General features: G+C 33.6%; 1 long non-coding RNA gene across 1 annotated transcript in view; it reads left to right on the top strand.

The window, feature by feature from the left end:
- Positions 1-644: 644 nt before the first annotated feature.
- LOC123552571 (uncharacterized) overlaps positions 645-26,524 on the top strand; it is a 64,160-nt gene continuing 38,280 nt past the window's right edge. Inside the window, exon 1 of the long non-coding RNA XR_006686648.2 lies at positions 645-1,050. This is a non-coding gene — a long non-coding RNA (uncharacterized LOC123552571). The remainder of the gene's footprint in view (positions 1,051-26,524) is intronic.

Raw genomic sequence — 26,524 nt, 5'->3', positions numbered from 1 at the left:
AGTAATACCGAGAAATGGCATTTTCTTCTTTTATAAAGGTTTTACACCATGAAAAGGCTATTAATATAGAGTAAAATATTTATAAAACATTTACAGCCTGCGCATAATGGTCTCCTTTCCTTTTTATAATCTATTTACCTACTTACTTTACTTAACAAGAACAATAATTCAAACCATAGCATATATTCCTTTTTACAGCAGCAGTCTCCCTTTATCACCGGTGTTTTCCATTATTCATTAATGTCACTGCCATAAAATACTAAAATTTCGCAATAAAACAAAAAAGAAAAAAAAAGGTTTTAAATAGATTGAAGAAAACACATGAAAATTGCGATATATTTTATAACCATTTCTCAATATTTATTGTTCAGGTATTATAAATTAATCACGGGCTTTAATGCGATGACAACTGTATAACCCTATACAAATTCATTGTAAATAAATATAGTTATACTTTCATTCTTTAAATGGAAGATCAGCAACAGTTTATTTTCACTTAAAACTTGTAAATAAAATCATAAAATAGGAGAAAGCGGGTGTTTTTATTTTAAATTCATGTACACCTCAATAATCACTGATAACCTTTCCTTGTACAGGTTGGTACACTTCAAACAAGCTGTTAACACGATATTAAATTTCATGTATCGTAATGCGCTTCAAGCTAAATTATCATAAAATCTATCACTTAATGTATTTTTTTCATATATTTTTGAATTATTAGACACGAAATGGGGTAGCCTGTCTCCATCTGACCATGAAAATTAAAAAATAATCGTACTGTCGAAAAAGCAGTCATAATGAAATAGTGTTATTTTTGCGGCTAGCACAGCTTATAATATAATGAAAGGGAATAATCTGTATGTGTTGTGTACATCTTTAATAAGTTTAGTTTTATAAGTGTTTTAAGTGTTAATTTCTGAAATTGCTATATGTATGGAGGTAAAGGATAAAAAAGTGTGTTATCTTAGTCATTTCATGGAATTAAAAGGATATAAAAATGATAATAAAATCTTGGAATTATACCTATACAGGCAAAAGGTTTCTGATAACGTAAGTATTTTCAGAACATAGATCATTTTATTCCTCTTTGCTGTGTCTATGCATTCAAATTGTATGCAATATGTATCTTCAAACAATATATTATATAAATCATAATAATTAATAAAACTTGTAATTGATATATTTAGGCAACCGTTTACTTGACAGGTTTGTTGAAATAAAATGTCATAAAATACAATCGAATGCAGTTTAAATGTTTAATGCCACAAGGAACGGTTTCACTTTCAGTACATACAGACATAATTATTTAATAGGTACGTTTTCTTTTTACGTATGCAACGTAAATAATGTCAATTAATTTGAAAATATGTTTGATAACTTCATACTTCTGCAAACTGAATCAAAGTCAAACTATGATAGTTTTATTAATTTATTTTTATGACTTTATGTCCCGCGGTATATATGAATAAAGATTTAAAATAAATTTCTGATGTACTTCATTAATAAATATCTCATTTAGCTATTGCAGAGATTAATGGTTTCAAAAGTTTGCCTGAGCATTGCGCTCATTTCATATTTCAGTATTTATTGATATAGGTACATTAAAAGCTAAGCTAATGCTCATATTAAGCACACAAGTTCGAAATGAAATGGCAACAACTGCAGCATTTTTGTATGTTACTAGCTTAATGTTTTCAAAGTCAAAACAATCGTTTTTCATCGTTTATGTTTCTGTAATTTAAAATGTAAATTGTTGCAATCAACTATAGCTAACAGAGTGTGCAAGTCGCAAATATTTTGCATACAGTTTAGGGGCCTCTTACCTTACCGGCATGCGAAATGAAGGGCAAGACCTAGCGATATATATTCTTTCTTTTATTAGGTCTGTGACGAAAAAAATTGCAAGCCTTTTTATTTTTTTTTCAAATGTCATATTGTATTTAAGAACAACTACTAAAATATATATTGGACAGCGGCTTTTATCTAAAAGAGCTTTTATTATCTATGTGAGACCTTTAGAATTGCATTTGTAATTACCACAAGAAGTTTTTATAACGGAATCGCTAAAGGAAACGGAAACGGAAACTGACTCATCCATAGGGTTTTTTGTAGGGTTTTAGATTCATGCACTTAAATTAAGGAATACTGCATTTAAAAAGGAATGTTGTAGAATTTGATTGTCGAGGAGACGGCTACCTAGATATTTCTATCAAGTGGCGTTATGGCTCGTATGAATTAACCCTGGCCTAACGTTTGTTTGGTGAGAATTTGTGTCCAAATTGCAACTGAGCTTCGGATAAAGCTTCACTTGGCAGCAAATTCAAGTTATTTTATCATGTTCCGCAGAATACAGAAGTCGGTTACAAAACATTAGTTTAGTCTCAGTTTGTCCTCTTTTATTTTGTAGTTTTAGTGTTTTTTAAAAAAACATTTTAATTGAAATTTCCATATAAAATAAAAGCTAATTTCCTCGTTTTTATATCATCGTGACTAGCCAAATAAATCTAAATTGATGACATATTAACCTTTATTCCTTCTTTATATTCCTGTAAATTTTAAACAGTTTACCGTTCAAAATAAGTGAGAAATCAAATTATTCAGTTTCAGTTTCATTTTTTATGATTGCATATGTCATGTTTTGTGATTTTCCTACATATCTGCGATATGTCACATGTTTAATTAAAATTAAAGCGCCCTAGAACGTATATTTCATATGAAAAGGGCGCTCAACAAATCTGGTATAATATTAGATAATAATAAAAATGAAGAACAAAATGAAAACAAATCTTATCACTTACCGCTTATTCATATTTTGTAGCAAAACTCTGAATTCATTTTATAACCGTTATCCATCATTGTTATGTTTTACAGAAAATACTACACTGTCTAAGATCTAATTTCTTACAAACCTATATGAAAAATGTAAGAAATCTTAAACAAAATAGACACCTAGACACTTCTGTAACTTCAACTGAAATGAGAATCGCCCAGCTACACTTTTAATAATTCACTGTTTTAATGTAATGATAAGAGCTGGCGTAAGTACATTACTTATTTGATTTTTTTAAACATTATAATGACGAGAAACAACGCCTTCCAAATCAAATTCCTAAAGAGAAAAGTTGATTGACAACTATATACATCACATGACAACTGCAAATCAATACACCTATGTATAGATTAGAGAAGTAACTAGAAAATGAAGGTAAACACTGCTGGAATGTATATTCATTTAAATAGTTTAGATTACTTTTATTTTCCATTACCTTTTATCTTGTATAAAACACAGCAAACGTTATTCAATTACAAGATTCAAAATATATTAAACAATAACCAATGAAAATATTTTGTATAACAAAACAGTAAAAGTAATATAACGTAAGCATTGGGAAAAGCAAGGTATTTTGGTAGCTCCGGTCCGAATTTTCCCATAATGTTAGACCTAAATAGCTCCTTTAAAATCTACATCATCAGCTACATGGAGTGCTTGAATTTGCGAAAGCCAGGGATAGTTTTTGGTTTGTTTACAGTTATTGTCAAAATGCATTTTGTATACCGTTGTTATTTTTCTTAAACAGTAATTCATCATGCAATTATAACATAAGGACCTTGTTTAGCAAAAATAAGCAAATTATTTACATATTCTTTGTGTTATATTTTCCCTTCTTAATTTGTAGCGTTATTTCTACATTGTACATGACAGCTGTGATTTAAAGTATGACATGGAAAACATAAAACTTTACTTTTGACTGAACTTGAAACATTGTTTATAGACCTTTCAATAACATTTCTTTCTATTTGGAGTAAAAATAAAATATAAGACATTTTATGCTTACAAACGTTGCTACGAAAGCGAAAGTCACACAAAAAGAAATTTGGAATTAAACTCTATGACGATTGTATTGAAAACCAAATGGATAAGCTAATTATATTTCACATTCATTTTGAAGTAAAAATTATGTTTATATTTGATTATTAAGGCTTTATTGTAACAAAACGCTTACAGTTGTGTATTCAACATGGCTGTAAACAAACCATAATATAATGAATATAAATTCCGACATTATTTTCTTGTAATGACAAATATATTAACAAAGATAATTGCATATTGACACGGCTAAATGTTAAGGGAAACTTAAGTTAAAAAGATTTAATGTATCTCTCTAAAGAACTCTAATATTTTAAGAATGACACATACATAAATCACTCTGCATTTACGGATGTACCACAAACAAATATTTATGATAATATGAAGTTAACTTAAAATTTGCTATCTTCAACAAGCTTTGCAATTCACCATGCATCAGAAATGTTTTGTTTGAAGTAACTGTATGACAGACTTTCACATTATCTTGACTAAACTGTTTAAACATTTAATGATAGTAGGTACTTTTGCTTTTTGTTTTTATGCAAGTAAACATTAACTATTGTTTTGCATTTTCTTTTAATTTTTGTTAGATAGTCAGATGTCAAGCTGTCCCATATCTGTGTTCCTTATCAGGAGATGGTTCTGTCATTCCCAACACTTTGTGACAGATAATTTCATAAGCGGTATGTAGGATCTGTCATTAACTCGAACCTAGTTTGATACTTACGAACAGTGCTGATATGGTAAAATTCATACTTCAGTACACAGGAGCAAGAAATGTATTTATTAAAAACAAAAAACAGTTCCACTAAGCAGAATCCACTGTAATCAAAAGATTTCTGCCCAAAACCTTTGACCTTTTGGATAGCTTTTTCTTCTATATGACGATAAACATAAATCATCAAGAGTAGGATCTGTTGTTACCTTAAACCTTGCTGGGTACTTATGCACAGTGCTAATAGTGGTAAAAATAAAGAAGCAAGATTTGAATCAATTTTTATAACGTGACAGAAGATTATATGCTTAATTCTTCATGCAACTAGTAACCATTTAGGAATTGAAAAATGCCCTTTACAATCTGTGACCATGGGTGTAAATTCAACATGTAATTTGTGTTTTAACTCCAGTGTTAAATCATCAGAGAGGTCACACATAGTCAAAATGACCTTGTACACGAAAAGTACCCAACTAGTCCAGCAGAACTTGAACTGGACATTGCAAAGGGGTATATAACAGATATTTATCCAGTTTCCTGTTTCTTGGGATTTAGTTAATGAGAATACACTGTATGATATTTTGTAAGCTTTAGGGAAATGATAGCGTACTTTTAATGTTGAATTTCAATTGATTGCTTAATAACTAAGAGTTGTATTGTTGTTATTTGCAATAGCATTTTGGTAGGAATAAAAAGCTCTTGAAACCAATTTATTGAGAGAAAACATTGTTTAAACGTTTCAAACAGACCGGCACAGCAGCAGTAGCGATATTTACATGAAGATTTGTATGAGCCACTTACATATGTTAACATCTAGTGCATTTTATTTATGTTTAGGTAGTGCAGAATCTTTCATTTAACATTGGTAACTACATGAAAACCCTTACACATTTGAGATATTGCCATTAAGGGAAATGTTTCCTTTCAAATTCTGTAGCTCATGTAAAGGAGGTTAAGATGAAACTATGGGATGATTATTCAAGAAACATGAAAATGATTAAATCTGACACAAAATCAAAGCTGTGGTTGATAACAGGAATCTGTTTATAATGCTGGGGTGGGAAGGAGGGGTTTTCATCGCTCAAAGAAAATTTATATTATGTAGAAAAAACTAGTTTACTACATCAGCATCACCATAAGCTGAAAATAGCATTTTGTTTGCAAAATGTTTGATCTCAACTTAGAAAATTTAAAAACAAAGATTGGGATCCAATAACAATATCGGTATTAATAAACGCATTGTTATGATTCTGAAGCGTAATGGAAAACAAGAATCAGGAGATTTGTTCACAATGAAGAATTGTTTACATATTAAAAAAAGTTAAGTTTCTTATTTATTGTTTGCAGTCGGCGAAATACCATAACTGAAATTGACGAAACACCTTTGTTCAAGACGAGCTAACGACAAATGATATTTTCCATCCGCAACGTCCAGTTTAGGCTGATTCATGTAAAAAGGCCTAATAAGACATGAAAAAATACTAAATCACATTTGGAGATGTGTTTGTACATGTATATGTAATGAAAACAAGATAGTGTATTACATTAAAGTTTTAATTTAATAAATTATATAAATTCGGAGCAAGTCCTAACATGAGTGACATTTCAGATATGGCGCGGAACATGTTTTGGCGCACCATTCAGTCAACTGTACAGCCAATTCATACCCGCAGTCTTCACAGTTTTTTAGAAGTGCTGTTTACCGTAAGAAAATAATAAAAGGCCGGTAAACAATTGGGTACGAGTAATGGAAATCTAATAAATGTGCGTAAGTAAAATAATTTGGCATTATTTCTGATTTCTTCTCAATTTAACTGTTGGAAGGTGCACAATTTCATATTACTCTGTGATAAAATACTTTTAAGTGGGAACCATTCATTAAAGCAGGAAATGCATTTCTTATTTTCTTACATGAAACATAAATCAGGACTCAATAAGTTGTCTGTAGTGAAAGGTTCTAAAATCTTGATAGGTTAAACAAAGTTCTTATCAGTTTAACATTTACGTGCGTCAAAACCCATACTTTGAGATACAGGAAGACATTTACATGATGTTTTGTATGAGCCACTAACACATTTCCACAAACAACTTAACATTCAGTGCATTTTATTATGTAAAGGCAGTTCAAAATCTTTTATTTAACAGTAATAATTACATGAAAAGTCCTACACATTTAAATTATTTCAATTAAGGGAAATGTTTCAGCTCATGCCTTAGGATGTTAGGAAAATACTCAGGGATACTTATTCATGAAACATGAAAAACATTATAATAGCTCATTTTTTATAAATATAGAAAGGGCAGTTAAAATAAGACTGATTACTTTAGATCAAATTGAAGAAAATAGAAAAAATCATATTCCAAAATTGAAAAGATGAATGAGACTTACAGATTTGCTCCTGAAGAATTATTTACATATCAAGCATTTAAAAAAAGGTATATATTCTTATTGGATGAGGACAGTAGACGAAAGGCCACACCTGGAATGGATGAAAAATCTTTTTCGAGCCAAGCCCACAGCAGATTTTAATGTTATATTCACCCTCTCCTACATAATTCAGTCTAGGTTGACACTTAAATATCTCATGAAACATCAAAATACCCTAAAGAGCAAGTGAGCATCAAATGTCGAAATATGATGTTGTATATGTATATTGAATTGATGTAATGAAAATTAGATTGGGTATTAATTAAAATTTTAATGTATTATAATTATATAAATTCTGACTAACAGTATCCTCCTGACATCAGAAATGACGCGGTATACGTTTTGACGCAATATTTATGATTGCTTATGCTGTCAAATTTATTGCACATTCAGACCTGCAATCTTCTCCGTTTCTTAGAAGTGTTGTCGTAAACTGCTAGAAAATAACAAAAGGTTGGTAAACACATGGGTATGAATAATGAAAATCTAATAAATGTGCATAAGTATACTAATTTAGCATTATTTCTGATATTTTTTCGAGCCAGTGTGTCTTTATTCTGTCATTTGAAAAACGCTGACTGACACACACAATTTAAGCAAGGATAGATGTACGCACATATACAATTTCTTGTCATATATTTTATAGAGAGGCATTTAAGATGTCACAGAGAGAAATATGGTTCCGTATATGGCATCTCCTTATAACAAGATTAGCAAAATAACTTTGTGTGCTTGGGTGTACTACTATAAGATTTTATCTTTCATTTTGAAAAAAAAATATTTCAGAAGTTTCAAATTATTTATGTAATTGTTTTGCTTAAATAACATGTGATATCAAACATTAAAATTGATTTCAGTGAACATATAATGATACGATTTATGTATTCATATTTACAGCATTTCCGTTGTTATTTTATTTTAACTTTCCTAATTCCTCAGAAACTTCCTGTCTAAATGACACAGTTGTAAAATGTGATATGAATTTCTTCTAAATAGCTAAGACATTTTCTCTAAATTTCAATTTCACTGTTGAAGGATGCGCCATTTCATATTACTCTGTCTTAAATTATTAAGAGGGGTCTATGTATTGAAGGAAATATACAAGTTTTCATACAACTAATTTCTTATTGGTTACACGAAACGTAAGCTTAGGATGCAGTTAGTTTTCTAAAGTAAAATGTTTAAAAGTATTGTTTGACTATTCAATGGTCTGATCAGTTTAAAATTTATGTGCGTCAAAACTCATTCATGGAGAATCAGGTAGGCCTTTAAATGAATAGCCACATACATATTTCCACAAACAACTTAACATTCAATGCATTATATTAAGTAAAGGCAGTGCAGAATCTTTCATTTAACATTAAAAAATACATGAAAACCCTTACACATATGAGATATTGCCATTAAGGGAAATGTTTCCTTTAAAATTCTGCAGCTCATGTCATGGCGGTTAGGATAAAACTAATAGTTGCTTATTTATGAAACATGAAAATAAATATGGTAGCTCATTTATTTTATATAAAGAAAGGAAAGTTATACTGCAGACCGGTACATTGGAGATCAAATCCCAGAAAATAGGAAAAGGTGAAAGTATATATGGCATACAAGAAACAAAGACTGGGAATGATAACATGAATCTGTTTATATTGTTGACGAAAGGTATTCACCTCTCAAAGAAAATTTCAGATCATTTTAAAAACTTGTTTATTACAACAGAATCACAATAAGTAGACAATAGCGTTTGACTTTAACTAGCTTTATTGGAAACAAGGATAAGGATCCTTGACCTCTATAATTTGTAATCTCTAGAACACTTAATCTTCCTCCGCAACATGTCTCATTGTGACTCCAACAACAAGCTATGGCTTCAAAAGAAACGTTCCTGTGATACCCAACTTATTCTCACTATAAATGACATGGCTGAAGGCATCGATAAAACCATCAAATAGATGCTGTTCTTCTAGATTCTAGTAAGGCATTTGATAAGTTTAGTCATGGCCGCCCTCCTACAGAAGTTAGAACACTACGGAGTAAGGGGCAGCATTCATTCTTGGATCAGACACAACAAGTAGTCATTGATAGTGCTAGTTCAGAAGTCTCTTCTGTCTCATCATTTCACAAAGGGCAGTGTTCTTGGCCCTTTTCTCTTCCTAACGTACATCATCGATTTGTTTTCGAGAGTCAGACCAACAGTCCGCCTTTGTGCAGATGACTGTCTAATGTACAGACAAATCAGGAGCCAGGAAGACGCTCGACATCTTTTACGCGATCTTGATTGTTTGCAAGATTACAAGTGTTAAGTTATAAACAAATGAATTAAAATTGACTTCACAAACAACATCCATGGAACCCGGCTGAAACCTACAGAAGGCGCTAAATATCTCTGAGTCACCATCACATCCGATCTCTATTGGAAAACCCATATAAATAATATCACCAAAAAGACCAGCTCCACCATGGCATTCATCCACAAGAACATCCGCTCACGTCAACTAAGTGCCAAAGCAACAGCCTACAAGACCTATGTTTGTCAAACGGTGGAGTATGCTTCCACTGTGTGGTTCCCCTACGCTGACAGCAACATCAGCCAGCTGGAAATAACTCTGCAAACAGCTGCAAGGTTCGTCCAAAACTACTATCAACGAACAAATTCAGTCTCGAATATACTCCATGAACTCCAGTGGGACACACTTCAGCATATACGTAATATTTTCAGAGTAACCATCTTGTACAAAGTGGTAGGGTAAATCTTGACATTATTCCTGATCCTCCTCTGCGGCAATGAAGATCAGCCAGACATTTCAATAAACAGTACAACCAAATCTTCTTTAGCAAATCTGTCTACCATCACAGCTTCTTCCAAGCCACTGTTGTCCTTTGGAACCGCCACACCCAAAGTGCCTTAAATTAACCTATGCTAGAGGGCTTAAATGCTGTTCTAGGAAATATCAACACATTCTAAACGCCAGACTTCTTTTTATTAGTATTTTAAACAGTGAAGAAAGAGAGACTTTTAGTCTTTTAGATGTAGATAGTTGTCACTTGCGGCTGTGCATGTATACTATGTTAATCAAATCGCGTGTATACTCTTTTAGACTGAGGCTATTATTCAAAATGATGATGATGATGACCAAATAAGTATATCCATTGTCCATGGGGGCGGATATTCCAACTTAAAACAAGAATAAGACTTATATGCTCATGATGAAAGAATTGTTAACATGTCAGTCATTTTAAAAAGGTAAAGGTTCGTATTTAATGTGGACAGTAGATGAAAGTCCACACCTGGAATGGATGAAAAAATCTATTTCGAGCCGAGACCACTGCAGATGTTATATATACCCCCTCCCCCACAATTCAGTCTAGGTTGATACCGAAGATCTCATAAAACACCAGAATACACTAAAGAGCAAATGTCGAAACATGCAATTATACCTGTATACTGAGTTTATGTAATGAAAATTAGATAGTGTATTACATAAACAGTTTTTAATGTATGTATGTTAATTATATAAAATATGACCAACAGTATTCTTCAGACATGAGATATGACGCGGCATACGTTTAGACGCACTATTTATGATTGCTAATGCTGTCAAATTTACTGCACATTCAGGCCTTTACCGTTTCTTAGAAGTGATGTTGATTACTGCTAGAAAATAACAAAGGTTGGTAAACACATGGATACAAATAATGAAAATCTAATAATTGTGCATAGGTACACTAATCTAGCATTATTTCTGATTCCGTTTTGAGCCACTGCGTCTTTATTCTGTCATTTAAAAAACACTGACTAAAACAGACAATTTTAGCTTGGATAGATGTATGCACACATACAATTTCATGTCATGTATCTTATAGAGAGGCATTTAAGATGTCACAGTGAGAAATTTAATTCCGTATACGGCATCTCCTTATAACCAGATCAGCAAAATACAATAAAGAGCAATTGAGCATCAAATGTCGAAATATGTTTTTGTACATGTACATTGGTTTTTAGTAATAAATTATATAAATTCGGAGCAAGTCCTTACATCAGATATGGCGCGGTACATGTTTCGGCGCACCATTTAATCAACTGTACGGCCCATTCATACCTGCAGTCTTTACAGTTTGTTAGAAGTGTAGTTTACCGTAAGAAAATAATAAAAGGTTGGTAAACAATTGGGTACGAGTAATGGAAATCTAATAAATGTGCGTAAGTAAAATAATTTGGCATTATTTCTGATCTGTTTTCAATTTAACTGTTGGAGGGTGCGCAATTTCATATTACTCTGTGATAAAATACTTATAAGTGGGAACCATTCATTAAAGCAGGAAATACATTTCTTATCTTCTTACATGAAACATAACTCAGGACTCAATAAGTTGTCTGTAGTAAGAGGTTCTAAAATCTTGATAGATTAAACAATGTTCTTATCAAACATTTACGTGCGTCAAAACCCATACCTTGAGATATAGGAAGACATTTACATGATGTTTTGTATGAGCCACTTACAAATTTCCACAAACAACTTAACATTCAGTGCATTTTATTATGTAAAGGCAGTTCAAAATCTTTGATTTAACAGTAATAATTACATGAAAAGCCCTACACATTTAGATTATTTCAATTAAGGGAAATGTTTCAGCTCATGCCTAAGGAGGTTAGGAAAACACTCAGGGATACTTATTCATGAAACATGATAATCATTATAATAGCTCATTTTTTATAAATATAGAAAGGGCAGTTAAAATAAGACTGATTAATTTTAGATCAAATTAAAGAAAATAGAAAAAGTCATATTCCAAAATTGAAAAGAAGAATGAGACTTACAGAATTCGAGGCCACACCTGGAATGGATGAAAAAATCTTTTTTCGAGCCAAGCCCACAGCAGATTTTAATGTTATATTCACCCTCTCCTACACAATTTAGTCTAGGTTGACACTTAAATAACAAAATACACTAAAGAGCAAGTTAGCATCAAATGTCGAAATATAATGTATTATATGTATATTAAGTTGATGTAATGAAAATTAGATTGTGTATTAATTAAAATTTTAATGTATTTTAATTATATAAAATCTGACTAACAGTATCCTCCGGACATCAGATATGACGCGGTATACGTTTTGACGCACTATTTATGATTGCTTATACTGTCAAATTTATTGCACATTCAGACCTGCAATCTTCACCGTTTCTTAGAAGTGTTGTTGTTTACTGCTAGAAATAACAAAAGGTTGGTAAACACATGGGCACGAATAATAAATCTAATAAATGTGCATAAGTATACTAATTTAGCATTATTTCTGACTTCTTTTTGAGCCAGTGTGTCTTTATTCTGTCATTTTAAAAACGCTGACTGACACACACAATTTTAGCAAGGATAGATGAACGCACATATACAATTTCTTGTCATATATTTTATAGAGAGGCATTTAAGATGTCAAAGAGAGAAATATAGTTCCGTATATGGCATCTCCTTATAACCAGATTAGCAAAATAACTTTGTGTTCTTGGGTATACTACTAAAAGATTTTATCTTTCATTTTGAAATGAATATTTCAGAAGTTTCAAATTATTGATGTAATTGTTTTCCTCAACTAACATGTGATATCAAACATTAAAATTAATTTCAGTGAACATATTATGATATGATACATATATTCATATTTACATCATTTCCGTTATTATTTTATTTTAACTTTCCTAATTCCTCAGAAATTTCCTGTCTGACACGGTTGTAAAATGTGATATGAATTTCTTCTAAATAGTTAAGACATTTCCTCTCAATTTCAATTTAACCGTTGAAGGATGCGCCATTTCATATTACTCTGTCTTAAATTATTAAGTGGGGTCTATGCATTGAAGCAAGAAATATACAACTTTTCATACAAATAATTTCTTATTGGTTACACGAAACGTAAGCCTAGGATGCAGTTAGATTTCTAAAGTAAAATTTTTAAAAGTATTGTTTGACTGTACAATGGTCTGATCATTTAACATTTATGTGCGTCAAAACTCATTCATGGAGAATCAGGTTGGCCTTTAAAGGAATAGCCACATACATATTTCCACAAACAACTTAACATTCAATGCATTTTATTAAGTAAAGGCAGTGCAGAATCTTTCATTTAATATTAAAAAATACATGAAAACCCTTACACATATGAGATATTGCCATTAAGGGAAATGTTTCCTTTAAAATTCTGCAGCTCATGTCAAGGAGGTTAGGATAAAACTAATGGTTGCTTATTAATGAAACATGAAAATGAATATGGTAGCTCATTTATTTTAAATAAAGAAAGGAAAGTTATACTGCAGACCCTTTACTTTTGATATCAAATCGCAGAAATTAGGAAAAGGTGAAAGTATATGTGGAATACAAGAAACAAAGACTGGGAATGACAACATGAATCTGTTGATTTTGTTGACGAAAAGTGTGCACCTCTCAAAGAAAATTTCAAATCATTTTAGAAACTTGTTTATTACAACAGAATCACAATAAGTAGACAATAGCGTTTGACTTTAACTAGCTTTATTGGAAACAAGGATAAGGATCCTTGACCTCTATAAGTAAGCTCCTAGAACACTTAATCTTCCTCCGCAACATGTCTCACTTTGACTCCAACAACAAACTATGTCTTCAAAAGAAACATTCCTGTGATACCCAACTTATTCTCACTATAAATGACATGGCTGAAGGCATCGATTAAACCAGCAAATAGATTCTATTCTTCTAGACTTTAGTAAGGCATTTGATAAGTTTAGTCATGACCGCCCTCCTACAGAAGTTAGAACACTACGGAGTAAGGGGCAGCATTCATTCTTGGATCGGACACAACAAATAGTCATTGATAGTGCTAGTTTAGAAGTCTCTTCTGTCTCATCTGGTTTCCCAAAGGGCAGTGTTCTCGGCCCTCTTCTCTTCCTAACGTACATCAACGATTTGCTTTCGAGAGTCAGACCAACAGTCCGCCTTTGTGCAGATGACTGTCTAATGTACAGACAAATCAGGAGACAGGAAGACGCTCGACATCTTTTACGCGATCTTGATTGTTTGCAAGATTACAAGTGTTAATTTATTCACAAAATAAACAAACGATGTTAAATTGACTTCACATACTACATCCATGGAACCCGGCTGAAACCTACAGAAGGCGCTAAATATCTTGGAGTCACCATCACACCTGATCTCTATTGGAAAACCAATATAAATAACATATGTTTTTGTACTTGTATATTGAGTTTATGTAATTAATTATATAAATTCGGAGCAAGTCCTTACATCTGTGACATTTCAGATATGGCGAGGTATATCTTTTGGCGCACCATTTAGTCAACTGTACGGCCAATTCATACCTGCAGTCTTCACAGTTTGTTAGAAGTGTTGTTTACCGTAAGAAAATAATATAAGGTTGGTAAACTATTGCGTACGAGAATAGAAATCTAATAAATGTGCGTAAAATAAAAAAAATTGGCATTATTTCTGATTTCATTTCGATTTAACTGTTGGAGGGTGTGCAATTCCATATTACTCTGTGATAAAATACTTTTAAGTAGGGTCCATTCATTAAAGCAGGAATTACATTTCTTATTGTCTTACATGAAACAGAACTCAGGACTCAGTAAGTTGTCTGAAGTAAAAGTTTTCAAAATCTGGATCGGTTAAACAATGTTCTTATCAGTTTAATATTTACGTGCGTCAAAACCCATACCTTGAGATATAGGAAGACATTTATATGATGTTTTGTATGAGCCACTTACACATTTCCACGAACAACTTAACATTCAGTACATTTTATTTTGTAAAGGCAGCTTAAAATATCTTTCATCTAACAGCAAACATTACATGAAAAGCCTCACACTTTTGACATATTTCCATTAAGGGAAATGTTTCAGCTCATGCCTAAGGAGGTTAGGAAAACACTCAGGGATAATTATTCATGAAACATGAACATCATTATAACTGCTCATGTTTCTGTAAATATAGGAAGGGTAGTTAAAATGCAGACTGATTACTTTTAGATCAAATTAAAGAAAATAGAAAAAGTCAAATTCCAAAATTGAAAAGATGAATGTGACTTACAGATTTGCTCATGATGAAGTATTGTTTACATGTCAAGCATTTTAAAAAGATATATATTCTTGTTATATGTGGACAGTAGACGAAAGTCACCAGAAATGGATGACAAAAATCTATTTCTAGCCAAGCCCACAGGAGATTTTAATGTTAAATACACCCCCTCCTACACACCTCAGTCTAGGCTGACACTTAAATAAAGATCTCATAATCAAAAACACTAAAGAGTAATGAGCATCAAATGTCGATATATGATTTTGTATATGTATATTGAGTTTATGTAATGAAAATTAGATTGTGTATTAATTAAAATTTTAATGTATTTTAATTTTTATAAAATCTGACTAACAGTATCCTCCTGACATCAGATATGATGCGGTATACGTTTTGACGCACTATTTATGATTGCTAATGCTATAATATTTACTGCACATTCAGGCCTGCAATCTTCACCGTTTTTTGTTTACTACTAGAAAATTACAGAAGATTGGTAAACACATGGGTACGAATAATTAAAATCTAATAAATGTGCATAAGTACACTAGTTTGGCATTATACGTGAGTCAAAACCCATACCTTGAGATATAGGAAGACATTTACATGATGATTGTATGAGCCACTAAAACATTTCCACAATTAACTTAAAGTCAATGTAAAGGCTGTGCAGAATCTTTCATTTAATATGAAAAGTTACATGAAAACCCTTACACATTTGAGATATTGCCATTAAGGGAGTTGTTTCCTTTAAAATTCTGTAGCTTATGTCAAGGAGGTTGCGATAAAATGAATGGATGCTTATTCATGAAACATGAAAAATGGATATGGTTGCTCATTTATTTTAAATAAAGAAAGGAAATTGATACTGCAGACCAATTACTTTTGAGATCAAATAGCAGAAAATAGGACAACGTGAAAGTATATGTGGCATACAAGAAACAAAGACTGGGAATGATATGAATCTGTTTATATTGTTGACGAAAAGTTTTCGCCTCTCAAATAAAATTTCAAATCATTTTAAAAAAACTTGTTGTTTACAGCAGAATCACAATAAGTAGACAATAGCGTTTTGTGAACGAAATGTTTGACTTTAACTAGCTTTATTGAAAACAAGGATAAGGATCCTTGACCTCTGTAATCTGTAAGCTCCTAAACCACTTCATCTTCCTTCGCATCATGTCTCACTTTGATTCCAACAACAAACTAGGCTTCGAAAGAAACGTTCCTGTTATACATCGACAAAAACTAGCTAAAAGATGACCGCCTCCTACAGATGGTAGAACTCTACGGAGTAAAGGAGAGCATTCATTCTTGGATCGGAGACAGCAAGTAGTCATTAATAGTGCTAGTTCAGAAGTCTTTTTTGTCTCATCTGGTTTCCCAAAGGGCAGTGTTCTCGGCCCTCTTCTCTTCCTTACGTACATCAACGATTTGCTTTCAAGTTTCAGATCAACAATCCGCCTTTGTGCAGATGACTTTCTAATGAACATACATATCAGGAGTCAGGAAGACGCTCGGCATCTTTAACGCTATCTTGATTGTTTGCAAGACTGTGAACGCGAGTCGTTCATGTCATTTAATCCTGACAAGTGTTAACTTATTCACAAAACAAAGAAACGAAATGAAATTGACTTCACTACAACATCCATGGAACCCGGCTGAAACCTACAGAAGGCGCTAAATATATCTGAGTCACCATCACATCCGATCTCTCTTGGAAAACCATATTAATAACATCACCAAAAAGGCCAACTCTATCATGGAATTCATCCGCAAGAACATCCACTCAAGTCGACCAAGTGCCAAAGCAACAGCCTACAAGACCTACGTTAGTCCCACGGTGGAGAATGCTTCCACTGTGTGTATCCCCTAAGTTGACAGCCACATCAGCGAGCTGAAGATAATTCAGCAAACAGCTGCAAGGTTCGTCAAAAACGACTATCAACGAACAAATTCAGTCTCGAATATACTCAATGAACTCCAGTGGGACACACTTCAGAATATACGCAATATGTCTAGAGTGTTGTGTAAAGTTAGGGTAAATCTTGTTGACATTATTCCTGATTCTCTTCTTTGGCAATGAAAATCAGCCAGAATTCACAACCAACAGTACAGCCAAATCTCCTTTAGCAAATCTGTCTACCAACACAGCTTCTTCCAAGCCACTGTTGTCCTTTGGAACCGCCACCCACAATGTGCCGTAAATCATCTTACGCTAGAGGGCTTGTATGCTGTTTTAGGAAATATCAACATATTCTTAACGCCATCACTTGCCCCTCATCGATGTGAGTTCGAGCCTCACTGGGCGTTGAAATCTTCATGTGAGGAAGCCATCCAGCTGGCTTACGGAAGGTCGGTGGTTCTACCCAGGTGCTCGCTCGTGATGTAATAATGCACGGAGGGGCACCTGGGGTCTTCCTCCACCATCAAAGCTGGAAAGTCGCCATATGACCTAAAATTGTGTCGGTGAGACGTTAAACCCAATAAAATAAATAAATAAATTCTAAACGCCATTCTTCTTTTTATCAGTATTTTAAACAGTGAAAAAAGACTTTTAGTCTTTTAGATGTAGGTAGTTGTCATTTGCGGCTGTGCATGTACAGTAAATTAATCAAATCGCATGTATACTCTTTTAGACTGAGGCGATTACTCAAAATAATGATGATGATGATGACCAAATAAGTATATCCATGTTGAAAAAAAACCGCATTGTTACAGGACGGAAGTGTTGCGGTGTGTGTGTGTGTAGGGGGTGGGGGGGGGGGAAGCGGATATTCCAACTTAAAAACAAGATTAAGACATACACGTTTGCTCATGAAGAAGTACTGTTAACGTGTCAAGCATTATAAAAAGGTAAAGATTAGTATTTAATGTAGAAAGTAGACAAAAGTCCACAGCTAGTACGGATCTATTTCGAGCCGAGACCACGGCAGGTGTTATATATACCCCCTCCCCCACAATTCAGTCTAGTTTGATACTGAAGATCTTATAAAACATCAGAATTCACTTAAGAGCAAGTGAGCATTAAATGTCTAAATATGTTTTTGTTCCTGTATACTGGGTTTATGCATTTAAATTATATAAAATATCTATCTATCTTCCGTTGACGTCAAACCCCGGGAACGTAGACCTTTTGCGCGTCAAAATCAAATAGAGAAAGAATATAGTGATAAAATTTTAGAGTGGAAGACACTAAAAATAACTTTGGTGATATAAAAAGGTTAAAACTTGAGTTTGCAGGGTAACTAGGGCGAGGCATGTTCAAGGCTGCAAACTGCAGCACTGAACTGCTCTAGGGTAGCGAGGTGGGCGACACTGGGGGAAGTTGGTTCCAATGGTTCACTGTTCTCGGAAAATAAGAAAACTTGTAATAGTCGGTGGTTGCAGTAATTAACCTATAACTTAGGGAATGGCCATAGCGGACACATCGGGTCATTAGGGTCAGGTAATCTACAATTGGGATAGCAACCAGATCATGATGAATCTTATAGAAGAGTGATAACCTAGAATCTATACCCTTAAATCCAGTCGACGAAGGTTTAGGGAGAGTAGCATATCTGTTACACTGAAAATACGGCCGTAGTCAGTCTTGATCCAACGGGCGGCTCTCCTTTGGACGCTTTCAATTTGATCAATTTGAGTTTGGGTGTGGGGCGACCATACCTCGTAGGCATATTCGAGCTGGGGTCGGACTAGAGTCTGGTAAGCAATGGTCTTAATGGGTTGGGATTTGACCTTAATATTTCCTCGTAAGAACCCTAGGGTTTGGTTAGCTTTCTTGGTTGACCTGTTTATGTGATTGTCCCATGATAGGTCATTTGAGATATCCACGCCTAGGTATTTAGCTGAGCAGACCGTTTCAAGTTGGACTCCATGTAGGTAATACTGGGTAGGGATAGGATGTTTCCTTCTAGTGGCGTGGATCACTTGACACTTGGAGGGGTTGAACTCGTTATTCCACTCCAACTCCCACTTTTCTAGAAGTTTTAGGTCATTTTGGAGAGTGACAGATTGGTCTGCAGATGACAAAGTTAGATATATTGTCGTGTCATCTGCAAACAGACGGACTTTGGAACTGACGTTTTGTGAGAGGTCATTTATGTAAACTAGAAAGAGCAGGGGACCAAGTACAGACCCCTGCGGTACACCTGATGATACTGGGATGGCATCAGAGGTAGTGCCATTTAGGACTACTGATTTGATCCTATTATCTAAGAAGCCTTTGACCCATCTTAGTGTGTTACGTCTGACTGCATATTCGTGCATTTTTAAAAGGACTTTCTCATGGCTAACCTTGTCGAAAGCCTTACTAAAATCTAGTAGCATAAGATCTACTTGTTTCTTATTGTAGACTGAAGTGACCAGATCATTTACTAACATAACTAACTAAGTAACGCATGACCTTTTTTCCCTAAATCCATGCTGTAGATCATACAGAATACCATGGTTGGTGAAGTGCTTAACAATAGATGAGGAAACAACGTGTTCAAGATCTTTGCATAGGACAAATGTTAATGACATTGGCCTATAATTTACTGGACTTGACCTATCACCTTTTTAAAAATAGGGGCAACATGTGCGGATTTCCACTGGGATTGAAGTGATCCTTCCTCCAGGGATTTCTGGAATATGACATCAAGGATGGGGGATAGTTCTACAGAGAGTGTTTTAAGTATTATAGGCTTGAGTTTGTCAGGACCACTGGCCTTATGGGGGTGCAGGTTGCTGAGAAGTTTCTGGAAACCATTTGTGCCTATCCTAATATCTGGCATACCAACGATATGACCAACAGTATCCTCCAGACATTAGATATGAGTCGGCATACGTTTAGGCGCACTATTTATAAGTGCTACTGCTGTCAAATTTACTGTACATTCAGGCCTGCAATCTTCACCGTTTCTTAGAAGTGTTGTTGATTACTGCTACAAAATAACAAAAGGTAAACACATGGGTGCGAATAATGCAAATCTAATAAATGTGCATAAGTGCACAAATTTAGTATTATTTCTGATTTCTTTTTGAGCCAGTGTGTCTTTATTCTGTCATTTTAAGAAACGCTGACTAACACTAACAAGTTTAGCTGGGACAGATGTATGCACACATACAATTTCATGTCATATACAATATAGAGAAGCATTTAAGATGTTACAGTGAGAAATTTAGCTCTGTATACGGCATCTCCTTATAACCAGGACTTATCTTTGAAGAACTTAGAGGTAAAATGGCATCCGGACAGAGGCATATACCTTGAGGACTCTGTTTTCATGCTGAATGTTAAGGTATGGGTTGTATGATGTATCAGTTGTATGCAGATCATTCAAATGAACCATGGCAATGCACAAATTGTGGAGTACCACACTTAGATTCTTCCTTTGTTGATCATAGTAAATCACAAGACTTACATCAAACATTTTCATCTGTTAGTACGGACAACTCATCTATACAGTCACCATGTGGTGTACCGCATTCTAGGCCACTACACTGTAGCACACCAATCAGTAAATCTCACAGTACAAATTCCAGCAGCCAGCCAAAGCCAAACAGTTATAAATATCGCTATGTACAACATTTGAAAATTGTATCTGTCAACAGTCAGTCTGTAAAAAAGAAAAACATAGGTTTCTTATCTATGCTAGCCAATGTGAAACCAGATGTGTTCCTAAGAAATGAATCATGGCTAAAACTTAAAATAGGAAACTCTGAAGATTTCCCTCCTGATTATGATGTTTACAGGAATGATAGAAAAGGTAGAACAGGAGGTGGTGTTTTCATTTTGGTATCTAAGATGTTAAATAGTTTATCTCCGATAGAGTTGAAGTCTGATTCTGAAATTATATGGGCAAATATCAAACTTAAAGGCGAAAAGGACTTGCTTGTTTGTAGTGCAAAAAAAGTACAGGCCAGACAAAGATTTAAAGTGCATAAATGAACTTGAACGTACACTCTGCCTTACTGACCAAATAAATAGCACAATCGTGATTGGTTGGGACCTGAATCTAGGTGATATTAATTGGGAGTCCAAAACCTTAAATACAGGTGCCTATCATCCAGAAGAAAGTAATTAACTTCTGGATTTTGTAGATTCATACTGTCTCACACAATTGGTAAATTGGTAATTCTAGTAATTGCCTTGATATCATAATTTTGTCCAATCCCACTTTGGCAGAAACAGTGAAAGTCATTCCTGGTCATCCCTGTGACCATTGCATACCATTTGTTGACCTTTTATCATCAGCAAGAACTAATCTAAAATGTGAGCACAAAATTTTACTATTTTATAAAGCAAATTGGTCAGAGATTAAAAAAAGGGTTAGTTAACTTTGTCACCCTAAACCACCCTCAAAACTTGGGTGTTCAAGAATTGTGGCATAGCTTTAAACAGAAAATAGATGAGCTAGTATCAAGTTTGTACCGAGCAAAATTGTCTCAGGTAGACATCATCTTACATGGTTGAACTCTGAGATTAAAAAAACCAATATAATGAAAAAACGTGATAGACTTTTTAGTAAAATAACAAAATAAAAATGTCTCGTTGTTTTCTAAACTCAAAAAGGTTAAAACTCTTATCCAAAAGATAACACATGATTCATACTGGGATTACATGACTTATAGTGTTTATAGCTCAGAAGAACATAAACATGGCACAACTAAACGTTTCTTGGGTTTTATTAAAAGTTTGAAAAATAACTATTGTGGTGTTGCTTCTCTGAGAGAAAATGGTGTCTTGAAATCTAGTGCTAAGGATAAGTCAGAAGTTTCAAATAAACAGTTTTCTTCAGTATTTACAAATGACCCCAGTTCAAGCTTACCAAATCTTGGTCCTAGCCCATTTGCTATCATGTCCAGAATAAAAGTAACTGAAAATGGTGTTAAGGAATTGCTTGAAAATTTAAACCCGTACAAAGCAGCAGGTCCAGACCAAATCAAACCTAGAATTTTAAAAGAATGCGCAACTGAAATAGCTCCAATCTTTACAATTATTTGTTTAATAAATCTCTTGATAGTGGTACTCTTCCCTTAGATTGGTCTGAGGCTTACGTAACACCAATCTTTAAAAAGGTGAAAAGTTTCAAGCTTCAAATTATAGACCAGTCTCATTGACATGTATAGCTTGCAAACTATTAGAGTGAGTTGGGTTGTACGGCGAATCGACACAAAAAGGTCATATATCGCCGAACAAACTATTGGAACACATTGTGGTCAGTAATACCTTGGATCACTTATACAAATTTAATATCCTTGTGGACAACCAGCATGGCTTTCGTGCCCGGCGGTCTTGCGAGATCCAACTTGTGAGTTTTATTCATGACTTAGCTAAATCAGTACAGCGAAGCCAAGTTGATGTTGCCACCATGAACTTTAGTAAAGCATTTGATGTAGTTCACCATGGCCGGCTCTCATTAAAATTAGATCATTATGGCATCAGGGTCTCTGCACATTCCTGGATCAAAGCCTTCCTAGAACATAGAACACAAAGGATGGTGATAGATAGGGCAACATCTGGTTTGTCTCCTGTTATATCAGGCGTCCCCCAGTGGTCCGTCCTGAGGCCTCTACTATTCCAGCTCTACGTAAATGACCTACCGGGTTCTTATCTTCCAATGTGCGTCTTTTTGCAGATGACTGTTTTACCTACAGTACAATTAAGTCACAGGTAGACTCAGCTCAGCTGCAACAGGACCTTAACAGTCTGTCATTATGGGAGCAGAAATGGAAGGTGTCCTTTAACGTGAGCAAATGTCATATCATGCATGTTTCTAGATCCACAAAACCAGTAAATACTGTCTATACCTTACATGATCAGCCTCTGTCTGTTGTCAGTCAAGCTACTTACCTAGGTGTAGAAGTAACATCTAACTTATCTTGTTCCCCTTATATAAATAAAATATCTAGTAAAGCATGTCAAAGTCTTGGTTTCTTAAAACGTAATATACATTCTGCTAAGAGTAGTACCAAAAAACTGCCTATAACACCATTGTTTGACCAACTTTAGAGTATTGCTCCAGTGTTTGGGATCCTTATCATCAGACGGGTATAGATAAATTAGAAAACATTCAGAGGCAAGCTGCGAGATTTTTAGTAAATAATTATAGCAAGACCACCGGCACAGTTACAAATATCCTAACAAATTTAAGTTGGAATTCCCTCCAATCCAGAAGGAAATATAGTATGTTGGTTTTATTTTATGAAATGGTTCATAATCATGTTGATGTCAATCCTAAACAATATCTCGCTCCAATCACGAGACCATCACATAGCTCTGCAAATACCTTCTACTACAATTGACTACTACAAGTACTCATTCTTCCCCAAAACTATGGTAGAGTGGAACATCTTACCATCTCATGTAGTCAGTGCTGAAACAATCTTCGGATTCAAATCAGGACTGGCTGCATCGATGTTCCAACCATAATTACTAAATAAACTTGTTTTTATCCTGTTTATAACCCTACTAATATTTCTCTTTTCCTGCACAACAGCTTATGCATGTACATGTTTTACACTTAGGGCTATAAGATGTTAGGTTTTGGCACTTTTTTTTATCACCAACTGTCAGGGAGTACTAGGTGGACTGAGTAGCTTGGGAAACCTGATAGTCTTTCACCTTTTAACACCCCCCCCACGCATGGCCAAAATATATCAGTAATTAAACGAGGCCATTACGATAATCGTAAAAGAAGAAGAAGAAGAAGAACCAGATAAGCAAAATACACTAAAGAGAAAGTGATCATCAAATATCGAAATATGTTTTTGTACATGTATATTTAGTTTATGTAATGAAAACAAGATAGTGTATTACATTAAAGTTTTAATGTATTAAAATATAAAAATTCGGAGCAAGTCCTAACATCACATATGACGCGGTACATGTTTCGGCGCACCATTCAGTCAACTGTTCGGCCCATTCATACCTGCAGTCTTCAAAGTTTGTTAGAAGTGTTGTTTACCGTAACAAAATAATGAAAGGTTGGTAAACAATTGGGTATGAGTAATGGAAAACTAATAAGTGTGTGTAAGTCGAATAATTTGGCATTATTTCTAATTTCTTTTCAATTTATCTGTTGGAGGGTGCGCAATTTCATATTACTCTGTGATAAAATACTTTTAAGTGTGATCCATTCATTAAAACAAGAAATGCACACGTTTTCATGCAAGTAATTTCTTATTTCCTTACATGAAACATAACTCGGGATTCAGTAAGTTGTCTGAAGGTAAAGTTTTCAAAATCTTGATCGGTTAAACAATGTTCATATCAGTTTAACATTTACGTGCGTCAAAACCCATACCGTGAGATATAGGAAGACATTTACATGATGTTTTGTATGAGCAACTTACACATTTCCACAAACAACTTATCATTCAGTGCATTATATTACGTAAAGGCAGTTCAGATCTTTTTTTAACAGTAATAATTACATGAAAAGCCTTACACATTTGAAATATTTTCATTAAGGGAAATGTTTCAGCTCATGCCTAAGGAGGTTAGGAAAAAACTCAGGGATAATTATTAATGAAACATGAAAATCATTATAATTGCTCATTTGCTATAAATATAAACAGGGTAGTTAAAATGGAGACTGATTACATTTAGATGAAATTGAAGAAAATAGAAAAAAAGTCATATTCCAAAATTGAAAAGAAGAATGAGACTTACAGATTTGCTCATGATGAAGAATAATTGTTTACATGCCAAGCATTTTAAAAAGGTATATATTCTTATATAATGTGGACAGTAGACGAAAGTCCACACCTGGAATGGATGAAAAATCTATTTCGAGCCAAACCCATAGCAGAATTTAATGTTATATACAACCCCTCCTACACAATTCAGTCTAGTTGACACTTAAATAAAGATCTCATAAAACATCAAAATACACTAAAGAGCGAATAAGCATCAAATGTCGAAATATGATTTTATATATGTATATTGAGTTGATGTAATGAAAATAAGATAATATATTAATTAAAGTTTTAAAGTATTATAATTATATTAAATCTGACCAACAGTATCCTCCTGAGATCAGATATGACGCGATATACGTTTTGACGCACCATTTTTGATTGCTAATGCTGTCAAATTTACTCCACATACAGGACTGCAATTTTCACCGTGTCTTAGAAGTGTTGTTGTTTATTGCTAGAAAATAATGAAATGTTGCTAAGCAAATGGGTACGAATACTGAAAATCTAACAAATGTGCATCAGTACACAAATTTGGCATTATTTCTGATTTCTTTTTTGAGCCAGTGTTCTTTATTCTGTCATTTTAAAAACGGTGACTGACATATACAATTTAAACTGGAATAGATGTATGCACATATACAATTTCATGTCATATATTTTATTGAAAGGCATTTAAGATGTCACAGAAAGAAATATAGTTCCGTATATGGCATCTCCTTATAACCAGATCAGCAAAATAACTTTGTGTGCTTGCGTGTACTATATAAGATTTTACCTTTCATTTTGAAATAAATATTTCAGAAGTTTCAAACTATTGATTTAATGTTTTTCCTCAAATAACATGTGATACCAAACATTAAAATTAATTTCAGTGAACATCTAATGATATCATTTATATTTTCATATTGACACCATTTCCGTTGTCTTCTTATTTTATTTTTCCTAATTCAACAGAAATTTCCTGTCTAAATGACACAGTTGTAAAATGTGATATGAATATCTTCTAAATATATAAGACATTTCCTCTAAATTTCAATTTCACTGTTGAAGGATGTGCCATTTCATTTTACTATGTCTTAAAATATTATAAAGTGGGGTCTATGAATTGTTTGACTATACAATGGTCTGATCAGTTTAACATTTATATGCGTCAAAACTCATACCTTGAGAATCATGTAGGCCTTTAAATGAATAGCCACATACATATTTCCACAAACAACTTAACATTCAATGCATTTTATTATGTAAAGGCAGTACAGAATCTTTAATTTAACATTAAAAATTACATGAAAACCCTTAAACATTTGAGATATTGCCATTAAGGAAAATGTTTCCTATAAAATTCTGTAGCTTATGTCAAGGAGGTTAGGATAAAACTAATAGATGCTTATTAATGAAACATGAAAATCATTATGGTTGCTCATTTATTTTCCATAAATAAATGAAAGTTATAATGCAGACCGATTACTTTTAAGATCTAATAGCAGAAAATAGGAAAAGGAGAAAGTGTATGTGACATACAAGAAACATAGACTGGGAATGATAACATGAATCTGTTTATATTGTTGACGAAATGTTTTCACCTCTCAAAGAAAATTCCAAATAATTTTAAAAACTTGTTTATTACAACAGATTCACAATAAGTAGACAATAGCGTTTTGTGAACAAAATGTTTGATTTTAACTAGCTTTATTGGAAACAAGGATAAGGATCCTTCATCTCTGTAATCTGTAAGCTCCTAGAACACACCATCTTCCTCCGCATC

This window comes from Mercenaria mercenaria, chromosome 4, assembly GCF_021730395.1.
Source record: "Mercenaria mercenaria strain notata chromosome 4, MADL_Memer_1, whole genome shotgun sequence".
NCBI classification, from domain to species: Eukaryota; Metazoa; Mollusca; class Bivalvia; order Venerida; family Veneridae; genus Mercenaria; species Mercenaria mercenaria.
The sequence above is the reverse complement of the archived record's forward strand: the minus strand, read 5'-3'. Positions and strand labels throughout refer to the sequence as shown.